Below are 16,913 nucleotides of genomic sequence, written 5' to 3'. Positions count from 1 at the left end.
GTGAAACTAAAGGAAAAAAGTCTACAAAAGAAAATGAATGCAGCCAACACATTGAGAAATTGGCAATTTGCAAAAGCATATATTCTTGTTTTGGGACTTAATACTGCTTAAGACTGTGTTCATATATGTGCGGGTCAGGAACACGTGTGCATAATCGCACATGTTCCCGACTTGCGGGCAAAATGCACTGCTTTTTTGCAGATGTGCGGGGGTGCCATTATTTCTTAATAGCACCCCCAGGTATCAGGAAACACGGCACATTTTTGGGTGTGCTGAATCTCCTGTTGCTGCAGCACCATGCAGTTCCAAGAGGCTGCATTAAAAAAAAAAAAAAAAGGGTTGGGGTTTTCCCCTGCATTTCCTGCAGGCACAGCAGCCCATTTAAATTAATTACATTACATGCATTACATGTAATAGATGAATTTGGACACTAGGGGTCTCCATAAAGCGTCTAATGTTGTGGTATATGTCCTATTTATAAAATAAGTGTTTTTTTTAAGAATGTAATGCCCTGTATACACGATCGGACATTCCGATAACAAAATCAATGGATTTTTTCCAACGAATGTTGGCTCAAACTTGTCTTGCATACACACGGTTGCACAAAGTTGTCAGAAAATCCGATGATTCTGAACGCGGTGACGTAAAACACGTACGTCGGGACTATAAACGGGGCAGTGGCCAATAGCTTTCATCTCTTAATTTATTCTGAGCATGCGTGGCACTTTGTGCGTCGGATTTGTGTACACACGATCGGAATTTAACCAATCAGATTTTGTTGTCGGAAAATTTTATAGCCTGCTCTCAAACTTTGTGTGTCGGAAATTCCGACGGAAAAAGTCAGATGGAGCCCACACACGATCGGAATTTCCGACAACACAATCTGATCTCACTTTTTCCGTCGGAAAATCCGACCGTGTGTACAGGGCATAAGAGTTTTTCTATTTGTATTTTATTTAATTTTTTTTAACTATTACTCATGAACAAACATATGCTATGTTGATAGCAACAGCTGCAAGTTGGAGGTTTACTCAACCATTTTTTTTCTTGATATAATATTTAATCAACTGACAGCTAAATGTGTATTATTTTTACGGCCAAGCATTTTGTGCGCAATGCATCACATTTTCGTCTATGATGTCTGGGTTCAGCTGTGTGTCTGTGCATCTTGATGAATATATCAGTGCCAGCCAAGGTGTGAAAGCCACAATCCTTGAAGCGTGAGGTATGTAAATCCAGCTCTCTTGTGGCAGCAAAGTCTTGGTTATTTCTAATGGAAACTTAAAAATGTATTACAACAATTAAAAAAGAAGGTTATATTTGTTGATCCCCGCCAAAGTCAAGCAGCATTTCAGAAAAATTATAACTTTATTCAGTTAATAGAAAATAAAGACATCTGTTTAAACAAATTTCATTTTATAATTCTAGGGAACAATTTTAATATATTGGGCACAGCGGTTTGTGGACCAATACAACAAATGTCAGAATAGTCTTTTTTAACAGAATTTTGTACAGTTGCAAAAATATTGTTCAGTCAAAATCTCTTAAGTGGTTTATCAAACTATGCCCTTAGGTCAGGGCTCGACAAACCCCAGGCGCCAGGTCGCCATTGCGTTCAGAAGTTTTCGACCAGGGCTCCCGCCCAAATGCTCCCCACGCCCTGTGCGTGCCCCCGCCCGCTATATATCCCAGGCTCTGCTTGCCCATCTGCAGGCCCGGGACTGGCATAGCAGGCACTGCTGGGTAGAGGGGAAGGGAGGAGAGCGGATACATGTCTGCTCTCCTCCCCTTTTAGTTGACACGGAAGTGACGTGCAACAACATCAGGGTCCAAGTTGACAGTTTCCCTGTCCATCAAGGCTGGGAAAGAATGTAATGCAGTGCGATTTGCATTGCTTTACATTTAGTTGAGCACAGGGGAGACATGCTTATTAATAATGCTTATTAAAGAGAACCTGTCACCAAAAAAAATCATCACATAGGGACTTTTTGTTCCCTATGTGTGGAAAAAAAAAAAGGTAATTCAATTATAAAAAAAAAAAAATTATTGTAAAAAATTAAAGTTACACCCCATGCGCATAGAATCCTCCCCCACCACTGTTTACGCACGTACAAACGTAAACGCATGCGGCGGGCGCCTACACTTGAAAACTTTGTAATGCTAAACTGATGACTTATAGGGGGCTTTTAAAGCGTCAAATGGAAAATATAGGGTACTGACAGTGGCGGTGGGTCCATAAGGGCGCACGGGCGCCGCCCCCTCTCTCCTGCCACTCCCTCTATCACCAATAGACAGATTCATGCATTGCATGAATCTATCCATGGCCGCCGCTGCCACCCCCTATTCAGGCGTCCGGCCCCTGTTCGGGCGCAGGGCGCCTGAATTACAGTGGCGGGGGGTGTTTTTGAAGCACCTGATTAGAGTCATAGGCTCTAATAGGCGTCAAAAAAGGTGACCTGCGAGCGCCCAGCTGTGTTAGAAAAGCAAATTAATATTTGCTTTCCTAATATTAAACCGCCTCTCCGCCAATCAGGTGCTCGGATCTGTTACCTGTCGTCTGATTGGCTGAAACGACAGGCGCTGTGTGATTGGACGCCAGGCGTCCAATCATAGCAGAGGATGGGAAGAAGACATTGAGGTGCTGTTCCACCGAGACAGGTAAGTGCAGAAGGCGGGCCGGTGGGGGGCACAGTGGCAGCATTTCATATAGCACAGTGGCTGCGTTTGATGGGGCACAGTGGGAGCAATTGATGGGCACAGTGGCGGCAACTGATGGGCGCAGTGGCGGGAATTGATGGGCACAGTGGGAGCAATTGATGGGCACAGTGGCGGCAACTGATGGACACAGTGGCTGCGTTTGATGGCACAGTAGCGGCAATTAATGGGCACAGTAGCTGCATTTTATGGGACACAGTGGGGGCAATTGATGGGCACAGTGGCTGCATTTTATGGGGCACAATGGCTGCATTTGATGGCACAGTGGCTGCGTTTGATGGCACATTAGCGGCAATTGATGTACACAGTGGCTGCGTTTGATGGCACAGTGGCTGCGTTTGATGGGCACAGTGGCGGCAATTGATGGGCACAGTGGCTGCGTTTGATGGCACAGTGGCTGTGTTTGATGGTACAGTGAGACTGCAATTGATGGGGGTTTTTTTCAAAATTTTTCAGTTTGTTTGCACCCCCCCAAAATTTTTGAGCACCAGCTGCCACTGGGTACTGACATGTTTAAGGTTTGACATGTTGGGTATTTATTTACTCAGTGCAACCCTGGCTTTTAGATTTTACCAAAAAATGTGATAATTTATTGCGTTTTTGTGCCTCCTAAAAGTTTTTCTTTACTAAACTTTTTGCTTCCTAGACCTTTGCAGTAATCTTGTGTGACATAAAAAATTTAAACTACCACTATTTTATTCTCTAGGGTGTCTGCTTTCAGAAAATATATAATGTTTGGGGGTTTTATGTAATCTTGAGGCCAAAAATGATTTTTTAAACGTTTGCAAAAAACCCAAAAATGGCTCTGGCAGCGAAAGGGTTAAAGGAGAAGCTCATCTTCGGGAACATGTTACATGTTCCATTGGTAAAATTTGTTAGTTAAAAAAACTGGTTCCTAACTTTTTTTAGCTCCTAGATTCAAAGCAAATTTGTCAAGCCCTGCCTTAGGCCACAGAGAGAAAGCTCTCACATATCAATTGAACTCTTCTAGTTGTACTTTGACCTTTATTCTGGAAAATCTTTTATCTACCTGGCCAGTGTGTGATTTTATTGTGCTCTCAGAACATTAACAGTTAACCTGAAGATAAAAAGAAGTGAACCAAAAAGAAATGGTGACATTTGCAGTATGACTTAAATTTTTATGTACTTTTTTTGTACATTTTGAGTGACAGTATTTTGCGTTTTAATTGATTTTACATCTAACTTTTTCACGGTGCACTTTAGCCACACAACAATGCGCCATAGAGAGTAACACATAGAGAGTAACAACCTAAGAACCCAATCACTAGATTGTCAGTCTTTTTACATTTAGATGCTAAAAACAAAGGTTTGATTGGTTGTGATGAGTTATGCGCACTGGTTCCTTGTATGACAATACTAAAACAGTGGTACTTTGTCTCAAAGGGTCAAAAGTAAAGGTAACTATCCTGTTTCCCCGAAAATAAGACCTAGCGTGATTGTCGGTGATGGCTGCAATATAAGCCCTACCCCCCAAATAAGCCCTAGTTAAAGTGCTTGTAGGTCTTATTTTCAGGGTAGGACTTATTTGGGGGGTAGGGCTTATATTGCAGCCATCATCGAAAATCACGCTAGGTCTTATTTTCGGGGAAACAGGGTACTACCTCCATTTCATGCTTTTGAAGCACCAAATGAAAATCTGTCATGGTCCAAATCAGCTGTATATTGCCCATCTTGCCTCTTCAAAAAAAATGTTTGAGAGTATAAGGAGAACAGGACCACATAGAATGCATGCCTAATGTGTCTCAGGTTCTGATCTGTCTGTTGGATGAAATCCTTATATATTCTTTTCTTCTTTCTGTTCTTCTTGCTGTTCTGAGTTTCCTTGGGCAACCAACACATACCTAAAAAAACTTTCCTTCCAAAGTTTTTACCTGTGTTGTCATGACGTATATGACATATACTATTATATTTACTCCAAAACAGTCCATACATTTTTAATACCTCATTTGTGTTTAGATTGGCAATCCTATTAAAGCAATCTGAATCATGTGTAGTTTTAGATGTACATGTGTAGGTTAGCCGTAGTAGTACCATGAGTGCCCTTGATAACCAACAATATAATTTTGATGGTGCATAATCAGTCAGTCAATGCCCCTTGCACACGGGTCTCATCATTTACTGATGTTTACTCAGGAACTTTTCGATAGAAAGACCCTAAGTAAAAAAAACTGTGTGTAAAGCCCTGAGTAATGTTAAGCATAGGCGTGTAAAAGTGCCTAAGCGTATAGACGAGTAAAATTCTTCTTCATTGCCAGTGTTGCAATATACTCATTTATACTCACATAACCATGCTTATAGGTGCATAAACACTTGTATGCATGTAAATGACTGCACTCAAATTTTACATGTTCTATTTTTGTTTTTTGGCTCTGTACTCATTGCTGTATTACTGATCTTTACTCAGCTGTATGCATTATTCCATAGACAATGCATCTAATTTCAAATTAGTATAAAGGCCTTAGGGTACTTTCGCAGCATACCGTGCATAAAAATGCATGCGGAGTAATTTGTGTTTGCATGCATTTTATACATGTTGCATTGCATTTATGGTTCAATATTTTTTGCTGAGTAAATAAACAATATTATAAAGACATTCATATTTTTGGAATGATTTACAAGAAAGATCTAACAGAGTGGATTAAAGGATAAGTTCACCTTTGTTCACCTTTTTTTTTTTATTATAAATCCAAGCCCCCCTATGTACCAATATAGCATTCATGTAATTTTTTTGCAAAAATATCAAAGCTTTCCATTAAATCTACAGACCACTTACCTTACTGTCCTCCAACCATGTTTCCAAACATACCTATTGCTTCTGTCTTACTTCCTTACAGACTTTAGGTCATGACACAGGAAGGAGTTGACCAGTTGACATCATTAGCACACACCCTGCACCATCCACCCATCCATTCCCTGCTGGACATTTTGTAAATGAGATGCAATCAATCAGTGATCACCCTTCTCAATAAATACACAATATACAATCAGTAGTGTATGGCCATCTTTTATACAAGTACATAGAAGGGAGTGGACAGAAACACTCAGCTGTCAAGCCACGTTCACATCTCTGCATAGCAGGAACTCACATTTCCACATGCGTTTTTTTTTTTTTTTAGTGAGGGGGGGGGGGGGGGCGTTTTGGAGCATTTTCACTTGTCACAAATAGGGCAGCCCATCCACCTGAATGGGCTGCCCTACACACAGAAATTGCCCCAAAGAAGCTTCAGAGCGGAGCTTGGTGCGTTTTTTACTGTGATTTTTGGTGCAGCGCATTTCTGAAATGAAGGAAACACAGAGATGTGAATGGAGCCTCATTGTTCTTGTGTTACTGCTGTTATGTTCAGGCCCCATTCACATCTAGCATAGTGAGAGCGAATGTTTTGTGTCATGCTTGTTTTTCCTGTGACATGCATAGGGCAGCTTGTTGATTTGAATGGGCTATTCTATATGTGGCTTATGGGACATTTTGGCATTTTGTGGGTTGGGTGTTTTTTACTGTGCATCTTGCAGCATTTGCCACTTGTTTTTTCATATGGCAAAATGTGTGTTTGCTTCTGTGTTTTGTGTGCCGTTAACAATTAATGGCACTGAAAGCGCAACTAGGTGTATAAAGGTGGCCATACACTATACATTCTGATTGTAAAATGTCCTTTAGCTTTACCAAATTTATATAATAGGAGGAAACGCCTATCTAGCCAATCACTCTATATCCAATCAGGCAGGCCCTTGCACTACATAATTGATGGCAGATCTAAAGGAGATTGTACAATCAGATTGTATAGTGTATGGCCATCTTTATACACCTACAATTACTAGTTGCGCTTTCAGTGCCATTAATTGTTAACAGGACACCAAACACAGAAGCAAACACATATTTTGCCATGTGAAAAAAACGAGTGGCAAATGTTGCAAAACGCACAGTAAAAAACACACAACCCACAAAATGTCAAAATGTCCCATAAGCCACATGTAGTGCAGCCCATTGAAATCAATGGGCTGCCCTATGCATGTCACAGGAAAAACGAGACACAAAACATTTGCTCCCACTATGCTAAATGTGAATGGGTCCTGAAAGTGAAATATTTAGTGAGAAGGGTGATCACTGATTGATTGCTTTTCATTTTAAAAACGTGCAGCTGGGAGTGGGTGGGTGGATGGTGCAGGGTGTGTGCTAATGGCCAGCTGGTCAACTCCCTCCTGTGTCATGACCTTTAGTCTGTGCAGGAAGTAAGGCAGAAGCAATAGATACGTTTGGAAACATGGATGAGGACATTAAGGTAAGTGGTCTGTAGATTTGATAGAAAGCATTGATATTTTTGCAAAAATGGTACATAAAAGCTATGCTTTTTTCCCTAAATCCCAGCTCCCCTATGTATCACATAGGGGAGCTGGGATTTAGGAAAAAAAAAAAAAGGTGAACACAGGTCAACTTATTCTTTAAGGCATGAATGAGATATCCAACATGTTAGGTAAGTTGTGGTTACATATAAGGAATGTAAAATTTACACAGCATACTATCAAATGAAAAAAGAAAAAAAATGGGCTGTTCCTGTAAAGTGGAGTTAGGGAAAAAAAAAGGACAGAAAAAGACTGGCAGTGCATTGCATTTATATGTGTTAATGTGTGTTGTGGTGTATTATGTGTTAATGTGTGTTGTGGTGTACATGAGACACAGAAAACTACTATGTTCTATGTGCCCTTGCAGTGACCTGAGTTTATTTGGTGCATACAAATGTAGGTCACTGGACATGGGGGTTTATTTACTAAAGGCAAATCCACTTTGCACTGAAAGTGCACTTGGAAGTGCAGTCGCTTTAGATCTGAGGGGAAGATCTGAAATGAGGGGAAGCTCTGCTGATTTTATCATATAAATCATGTGCAAGCTAAAATGTTTTTTTTATTTTCCTTCCATGTCCCCCTCAGATCTACAGCGACTGCACTTCCAAGTGCACTTGTAGTGCAAAGTGGATTTGCCTTTCGTAAATAACCCCCATGGTGTGAATGCGCCCTTACAACTGAAAGAACAGTAGTTTTAGCTTCACTCTAGACCCCATACACACTATTGCCCCATACACACGGTCGGATTTTCCGACGGAAAATGTGTGATAGGACCTTGTTGTCGGAAATTCCGACCGTGTGTGGGCTCCATCACACATTTTCCATCGGAATTTCCGACACACAAAGTTTGAGAGCATAATATAACATTTTCCGACAACAAAATCCGTTGTCGGAAATTCCGATCGTGTGTACACAAATCCGACGCACAAAGTGCCAAGCATGCTCAGAATAAATAAAGAGATGAAAGCTATTGGCCACTGCCCCGTTTATAGTCCCGACGTACGTGTTTTACGTCACCGCGTTTAGAATGATTGGATTTTCCGACAACTTTGTGTGACCGTGTGTATGCAAGACAAGTTTGAGCCAACATCCGTAGGAAAAAAGCCATGGACTTTGTTGTTGGAATGTCCGAACAAAGTCCGACCGTGTGTACGGGGCATATCAGATTTTCTGCTGATTTTTGTCTTCAGATTTACCAAAACCATGTAGTGCAAGAGCCTGCCTGATTGCATACAAATGGAAACTCTTAAGGTTTGACCAAATATTATATGGTTTTGGCAAATCTGAAGACAAAAATCTGCAGAAAATTTAATACAGCGAGGAATTCTAATCATCAGTCACCGGAGCAGTAGTTCTGTAGAAAGGATATGTCAGCAAAACTGAGTTTACATAAGTTAGGTATTATGTAATCTGGCCTGTGTCTTTCCTATGTCACATATGCAAGAACAGCAAAACACCAGCACTTCTCAGAACACTGCTCTGGTATTCTCATAGCACTGGAGTTGATTTACTAAAACTGGAAGGGCAAAATCTGGTGCAGCTGTGCATGGTAACCAATCAGCTTCTAACTTTACCTTGTTCAATTCAAGTATAACTAAAGGCAAATCTTTTTTTTTGTTTTAGAGGGAGTGGAGAGGGATTAGAACACTTGTCAGTTGTTATTGTTGTCTGTGTCCCCATTAAGGAGATTCACCCTCTCCGTTTGTCCTGTTTACCATTATTATTGAAAGTGAAAGAAATTCCCAAATTTTGGGTTGTCCCCAGAAAAGTACCGTATTTATCGGCGTATAACACGCACCGGCGTATAACACGCACCCCAATTTAGGAGGGAATTTTAAGGAAAAAAAAACTTTTAGGAGGGAAGTTGAAGGGAAAAAAACTTACATTTAAATGCCCATCATTGCAGCCTTCTCAGTGCAGCCATGTCAGTGCAGCCATGTCAGTGCAGACTTCTCCAGTGCAGCCTTGTCAGTGCAGCCTTCCCCAGTGCAGCCTTCCCCAGTGCAGCCTTCCCCAGTGCAGCCTTCGTCAGTGCAGCCTTCCCCAGTGCAGCCTTCCCCAGTGCAGCCTTCCCCAGTGCAGCCTTGCCCCAGTGCAGCCTTCCCCAGTGCAGCCTTCCCCAGTGCAGCCTTCCCCAGTGCAGCCTTCCCCAGTGCAGCCTTCGTCAGTGCAGCCTTCGTCAGTGCAGCCTTCGTCAGTGCAGCCTTCCCCAGTGCAGCCTTCGTCAGTGCAGCCTTCGTCAGTGCAGCCTTCCCCAGTGCAGCCTTGCCCCAGTGCAGCCTTCCCCAGTGCAGCCTTGCCCCAGTGCAGCCTTCGATCCCCTGTCCGTGCTGCTGGGCTTCAAAATCGCCGACCGCGATTTGAAAATGGCGCCGCCGGCGCCGAAATACACAGAGCCGGTCCTCGGCTCTTTCCGGCGGCTCTCGTTCACTTTCGGCTCCACTCGTAGTCCCGAGCGGAGCTATCCGAGTAGGTTTGGATAGCTCTGCTCGGGACTACGAGTGAAACCGAAAGTAAACGAGAGCCGCCGGAAAGAGCCGAGGACCGGCTCTGTGTATTTCGGCGCTGGCGGCGCCATTTTCAAATCGCGGTCGGCGATTTTGATATTTTGACAGCTCGGGATCGCAGGGGATCGGCGTATAACACGCACCTGCGACTTTCCCCTGATTTTAAGGGGAAAAAAGTGCGTGTTATACGCCGATAAATACGGTAATAGGGGGGAAATATTCCAATAGGGACACTAGTTCTGGTGACCTGGGGGTCCCCAAGAGATTTCTTTAATTTACAGGGATTTCCTCTCACTTGTTTGGCTATCGGACAGGAAGTAAAGGAAAAACTCTGCAATGGGGCACAGCTTCCAACAATAAACCTTATAACCCTCCCTTGCTCTATCCAAATTGAAAAAAAAAATGTTTTGCATATAGCTCTACTTTAAGCTTTGGCAAAAAAAAAAACTGGAAGCGGATTGGTTTCTATGCAGAGCGGCACCAGATTTTGAACTCTCCAGTTTTAGTAAACCAACCCCTGTATTATGCCACATATCTGTATGCAGTTCAGGCTGATAAGAGCTAGTCCTCCACAAAGAAATACTGTATTTATTGGCATATAACACGCACTTTTTCACCCTGAAAATCGGGTACAAATAGTGTGTGCGTGTTATACACCGATACTGCAATTTGGGCTGCCTAGGAGGGAACCAGGAGAGGGGCGGGACGAGCGCCGTCAGATTACATACAGCGAGAATCTCCTGTTTACTCAGCGGCCTCTTAAATAGGAAGTCCCGTCTCCTGGGCCGGCATTGGACCAGTGTTCTGTCTATCATAGAAACCGGTCCAGGAGGAGGTGCTTTGTATTAACCACTTCAGCCCCGGAAGGATTTACCCCCTTCCTGACCAGAGCACTTTTTACAATTTGGCACTGCGTCGCTTTAACTGCTAATTGCGCGGTCATGCAATGCTGTAACCAAACGAAATTTGCGTCCTTTTCTTCCCACAAATAGAGCTTTCTTTTGATGGTATTTGATCACCTCTGCCGTTTTTATTTTTTGCGCTATACACGGAAAAAGACCGAAAATTTTGAAAAAAAATGATATTTTCTACTTTTTGTTCTAAAAAAAATCCAATAAACTCAATTTTAGTCATACATTTAGGCCAAAATGTATTTGGCCACATGTCTTTGGTAAAAAAAATGTCAATAAGTGTATATTTATTGGTTTGCGCAAAAGTTATAGCGCCTACAAACTAGGGTACATTTTCTGGAATTTACACAGTCTTTAATTTATGACTGCCTATGTCATTTCTTGAGGTGCTAAAATGACAGGGCAGTACAAAACCCCCACAAATGACCCCATTTTGGAAAGTAGACACCCCAAGGAAATTGCTGAGAGGCATGTTGAGCCCATTGAATATTCATTTTTTTTGTCCCAAGTGATTGAATAATGAAAAAAAAAAAAAAAAAAAAACAAAATTACAAAAAGTTGTCACTAAATGATATATTGCTCACACAGGCCATGGGCCTATGTGGAATTGCACCCCAAAATACATTTAGCTGCTTCTCCTGAGTATGGGGATACCACATGTGTGGGACTTTTTGGGAGCCTAGCCGCATACGGGGCCCCGAAAACCAATCACTGCCTTCAGGATTTCTAAGGGCGTACATTTTTGATTTTACTCCTCACTACCTATCACAGTTTTGAAGGCCATAAAATGCCCAGATGGCACAAACCCCCCCCAAATGACCCCATTTTGGAAAGTAGACACCCCAAGCTATTTGCTGAGAGGCATGTTGAGTCCATGGAATATTTTATATTTTGACACAAGTTGCGGGAAAGTGACAATTTATTTATTTTTTTTTTTTTTTTTTGCACAAAGTTGTCACTAAATGATATATTGCTCACACAGGTCATGGGCATATGTGGAATTGCACCCCAAAATACATTTAGCTGCTTCTCCTGAGTATGGGGATACCACATGTGTGGGACTTTTTGGGAGCCTAGCCGCGTACGGGACCCCGAAAACCAATCACCGCCTTCAGGATTTCTAAGGGTGTACATTTTTGATTTCACTCTTCACTGCCTATCACAGTTTCGGAGGCCATGGAATGCCCAGGTGGCACAAAACCCCCCCAAATGACCCCATTTTGGAAAGTAGACACCCCAAGCTATTTGCTGAGAGGCATGGTGAGTATTTTGCAGCTCTCATTTGTTTTTGAAAATGAAGAAAGACAAAAAAAAAAATTTTTTTTTTCTTTTTTTAATTTTCAAAACTTTGTGACAAAAAGTGAGGTCTGCAAAATACTCACTATACCTCTCAGCAAATAGCTTGGGGTGTCTACTTTCCAAAATGGGGTCATTTGGGGGGGGGTTTGTGCCACCTGGGCATTCCATGGCCTCCGAGACTGTGATAGGCAGTGAAGAGTGAAATCAAAAATTTACGCCCTTAGAAAGCCTGAAGGCGGTGCTTGGTTTTCGGGGTCCCGTACCCGGCTAGGCTCCCAAAAAGTCTCACACATGTGGTATCCCCGTACTCAGGAGAAGCAACAGAATGTATTTTGGGGTGTAATTTCACATATTCCCATGGCATGTTTGAGCAATATATCATTTAGTCACAACTTTGTGCAAAAAAAAAAAAAAAATAATAATAATTTGCCTCTTTCCCGCAACTTGTGTCACAATATAAAATATTCCATGGACTCGACATGCCTCTCAGCAAATAGCTTGGGGTGTCTACTTTCCAAAATGGGGTCATTTGGGGGGGTTTGAACTGTCCTGGCATTTTATGCACAACATTTAGAAGCTTATGTCACACATCACCCACTCTTCTAACCACTTGAAGACAAAGCCCTTTCTGACACTTTTTGATTACATGAAAAAATTATTTTTTTTTGCAAGAAAATTACTTTGAACCCCCACACATTATATATTTTTTTAAAGCAAATGCCCTACAGATTAAAATGGTGGGTGTTTAATTTTTTTTTTTCACACAGTATTTGCGCAGCGATTTTTCAAACGCATTTTTTGGGGAAAAAACACACTTTTTTACATTTTAATGCACTAAAACACACTATATTGCCCAAATGTTTGATGAAATAAAAAAGATGATCTTAGGCCGAGTACATGGATACCAAACATGACATGCTTTACAACTGTGCACAAACGTGCAGTGACAACAAAATAAATACATTTTTAAAAGCCTTTAAAAGCCTTTACAGGTTACCACTTTAGATTTACAGAGGAGGTCTACTGCTAAAATTACTGCCCTCGATCTGACCGTCGCGGTGATACCTCACATGCATGGTGCAATTGCTGTTTACATTTGACGCCAGACCGACGCTTGCGTTCGCCTTAGCGCGAGAGCAGGGGGGACAGGGGTGCTTTTTTTTTTTTTTTTTTTTTTCTTTATTATTTTTTTGCTTTTTTATCTTATTTTAAAACTGTTCCTTTCATTTTTTTTTTTTTTTAATCATTTTTATTGTTATCTCAGGGAATGTAAATATCCCCTATGATAGCAATAGGTAGTGACAGGTACTCTTTTTTGAAAAAATTGGGGTCTATTAGACCCTAGATTTCTCCTCTGCCCTCAAAGCATCTGACCACACCAAGATCGGTGTGATAAAATGCTTCCCCAATTTCCCAATGGCGCTATTTACATCCGGCGAAATCTAAGTCATAAAATGCTCGTAGCTTCCGGTTTCTTAGGCCATAGAGATGTTTGGAGCCACTCTCGTCTCTGATCAGCTCTATGGTCAGCTGGCTGAATCACCGGCTGCATTCTCAGGTTCCCTGTTGAGACAGGAGAGCCAGAGAAAAACACGGAAGACGATGGGGGGGGGGGGGGGGGGGGCATTCTCTCTGCTTGTAAAAGCAGTCTAGAGGCTAATTAGCCGCTAGGATTGCTTTTACATGAAAGCCGACCGCTGGCTGAAAAGAATGATACCAAGATGATACCTAAACCTGCAAGCATCATTCTGGTATAACCACTCAAAGTCGTGAATGCTGTACCTGAAGACAAAAATATGGCTAACAATAAAGCACAGTAAACGGTAAAGTATAAAAAACTGCATACCTGAAAAGCAAACATGATAAAACATAATAACAATAAAACATTGCAGAATAGAATACAGTAAAAAAGAGCAGAACAATAGAGAGAATAGAGAGAGAGAGAATAGAGAGAGAACAATAAAACGACAACTATTATTTTTTATTTTATATTTTTGTTTGTGTTTTTTTTTTTTTTTTTTTTTTACACTTTTTTTGTAACTGTACCTTTTGTAACTGTAACCGGTTCCAGGTTCGGGTCTCTCAAAATGCGATGGCATCTTGGGAGACCCTGTGAAAGTGTGCCTAGTCTGTGCAATGCTGTACCGTACGCTAATACTCAACTAGTGAATGGTAGCGTTCAAAACATTCACCAATGCAAAGACCAGGATTGTCAGGACAGGAGGGACAATAATAGCGGGTGTCATGCCTATATCCGCGCTTGCTGCAGACACAACATCTTTTTTGGGGGGGTTCGCTGGGTAGGGGTACTCGGGAGGACATAAAAATGCCTCTCATGCAGCCGACTGCATTTGGTTGGGGATGTGAATGGGGGAAGTACGGGCGCTGCAGAAGCGGTAGGTTCCCAATTAGGATTGGCGAATGCAGCAGGAAGGGCATTATGGGCACGACGGGCCTGTGTTTGTCTTTTTGGTGGCAGCGGGACACTACTTGTGCTTGCCACCTCACCAGCTTGAACTGCACTTATGGGACTCGCCACGTCACCAAGTGTTACTGCAGTGCTGGTTTGACTACGACCGGGGTGTACTAGGCCGCTGGCGCTTGCCAGTTCACCAAAACGCTACCAAAAAAACTGTTAACGATCGCAGGGATCAGGCCTGACTCTGCGAACGCTGCAGTTATGCATTTAGTGTTTTGTAAGTGACAGTGATCGATCGATACTGCACTTGGGTGGGCTGGTCTGGGCCGGGCGGAGGGGCAAAACGCAGGTGCTAGCAGGTATCTGGGCTGATCCCGCTAACACTGCGTTTTTGGGAACCCTAAACTGCTGGGGACGCCAGTATAGATCTGATCGGATCAGATATTGATCAGTTCAGATACTATACCACTAAGGGAGGTGTACAGTGCGTGCGTGGGTGTTAGCGCTACTGGCACTAACCTGACGCTGCCTGGGGCTGGTGCTTGCCAGTTCACCAAAACGCTACAAAAAAAACTGTTAGCGATCGCAGGGATCAGGCCTGACTCTGCGAACGCTGCAGTTATGCGTTTAGTGTTTTGTAAGTGACAGTGATCGATCGATACTGCACTTGGGTGGGCTGGGCTGGGCCGGGCGGAGGGGTAAAACGCAGTTGCTAGCAGGTATCTGGGCTGATCCCGCTAACACTGCGTTTGTGGGAACCCTAAACTGCTGGGGACGCTAGTATAGATCTGATCGGATCAGATATTGATGCGTTCAGATACTATACCACTAAGGGAGGTGTACGGTGCGTGGGTGTCAGTGGTACTGGCACTAACCTGACGCTGCCTGGGGCTGGTGCTTGCCATTTCACCAAAATGCTACCAAAAAAACTGTTAGCGATCGCAGGGATCAGGCCTGACTCTGCGAACGCTGCAGTTATGCGTTTAGTGTTTTGTAAGTGACAGTGATCGATCGATACTGCACTTGGGTGGGCTGGGCCGAGCTGGGCGGAGGGGCAAAACGCAGGTGCTAGCAGGTATCTGGGCTGATCCCGCTAACACTGCGTTTTTGGGAACCCTAAACTGCTGGGGACGCTAGTATAGATCTGATCGGATCAGATATTGATGCGATCAGATACTATACCACTAAGGGAGGCGTATGCTGCGTGCGTGGGTGTTAGCGGTACTGGCGCTAATCTGACCCTGCCTGGGGCGACGCATATCACCGCCGGGCGATCAGGGGGCTAAATCTTTATTCGGTAATAAACGGCGGGTTCCCTGACACTATAAAAAATAAACAAACTAACCAGCGTCACCCGTAACGGTTATACAGTGATCAGTGGTGAAAGGGTTAACTAGGGGGCAATCAAGGGGTTAAAACATTTATTAGATAGTATATGGGGGTCCCTGTCGCTATAAAACTCTGACGGCGAACCTAAATATTTACGTCCCTAACTAGCATCACCAGCGACACTAATACAGCGATCAGAAAAATGATCGCTTAGCGACACTGGTGACAGGGGGTGATCAAGGGGTTAAAACTTTATTAGGGGGGGTTAGGGGGGTACCCTAGACCTACAGGGGGCCTAACACTCACTGCCCTGACACTGTAACTGTCACAAACTGACACCAATACAGTAATCAGAAAAAAAAAAAAAAAAAAAAAAAACTGCTGGTGTCAGTTTGTGACAGGGGGGGGGGGGGGGGGGTGATTGGGGGGGGATCGGGGGGCGATCGGGGGGGGGATCGGGGTGTTTTGTGTGCCTGGCATGTTCTACTGTGTGTGTAGTGTTGGTGCACTTACATTGCAGTCTTCTCTCCTCGGCCCGGAACGGAAAATACCGAGCCGAGGAGAGATGACATCATTTCCTCTGCCTCTGTGTACAATACAGAGGCAGGGAAATGATCCCATTGGCTGAGAGCGATCGCGAGGGGGGGGCCACGAATGGATGGCCTCCCCCTCACCTCCGATCGCCGGGGGAGATTTGCCGACCGCCGCAGGCACCGGGGGGGGGTCCGATCGGACCCCCCACCCGCGGGCAGGCAAGGACGTACATATACGTCCTTTTGCCTGCCCGTGCCGCTCTGTCGACGTATATAGTCGTGCGGCGGTCGGCAAGTGGTTAAAGAGGCCGCCGAGTAAACAGGAGATTCTCGCTGTATGTAATCTGATAGCGCTCATCCCGCCCCCTCCCTGTCCCCTCCGAGGCAGCAGTAATCTGAGGTGAGGCTGCAGATGAGCATTGATCAGGCTGCATTCATGGCAATGGTGAGGCTGCATATGGGCATTTATCAGGCTGCAGATGGGCATTGATCAAGCTGCATTGATGGGCAATTGTGAGGCTGTAGATGGCATTGATCAGGCTGCAGATGGGCAATGGTGAGGCTGCATTGATGGGCACTGACCCATATTTTGCTTCAAAGTTCTTATTTAAAATTTGAGTTTTTTTCCTGAAACCCCCCTCCTAAAATGAAGATGCGTGTTATACGCCTGTGCGTGTTATATGCCGATAAATACGGTATATTCCAAAACAAGGAGCATACATACTTGACTTCCATTAGATCAACACACTTCTCCCCACACATGCTTTATTCCAACCAACATTCTAGTGGCTAAACAAGCTGTGCCATACAGCATACCTGATAAAGAAACCTATTATCAGAG

This window comes from Aquarana catesbeiana, linkage group LG04, assembly GCF_042186555.1.
Source record: "Aquarana catesbeiana isolate 2022-GZ linkage group LG04, ASM4218655v1, whole genome shotgun sequence".
Taxonomy (NCBI): Eukaryota; Metazoa; Chordata; class Amphibia; order Anura; family Ranidae; genus Aquarana; species Aquarana catesbeiana.
The sequence above is the reverse complement of the archived record's forward strand: the minus strand, read 5'-3'. Positions refer to the sequence as shown.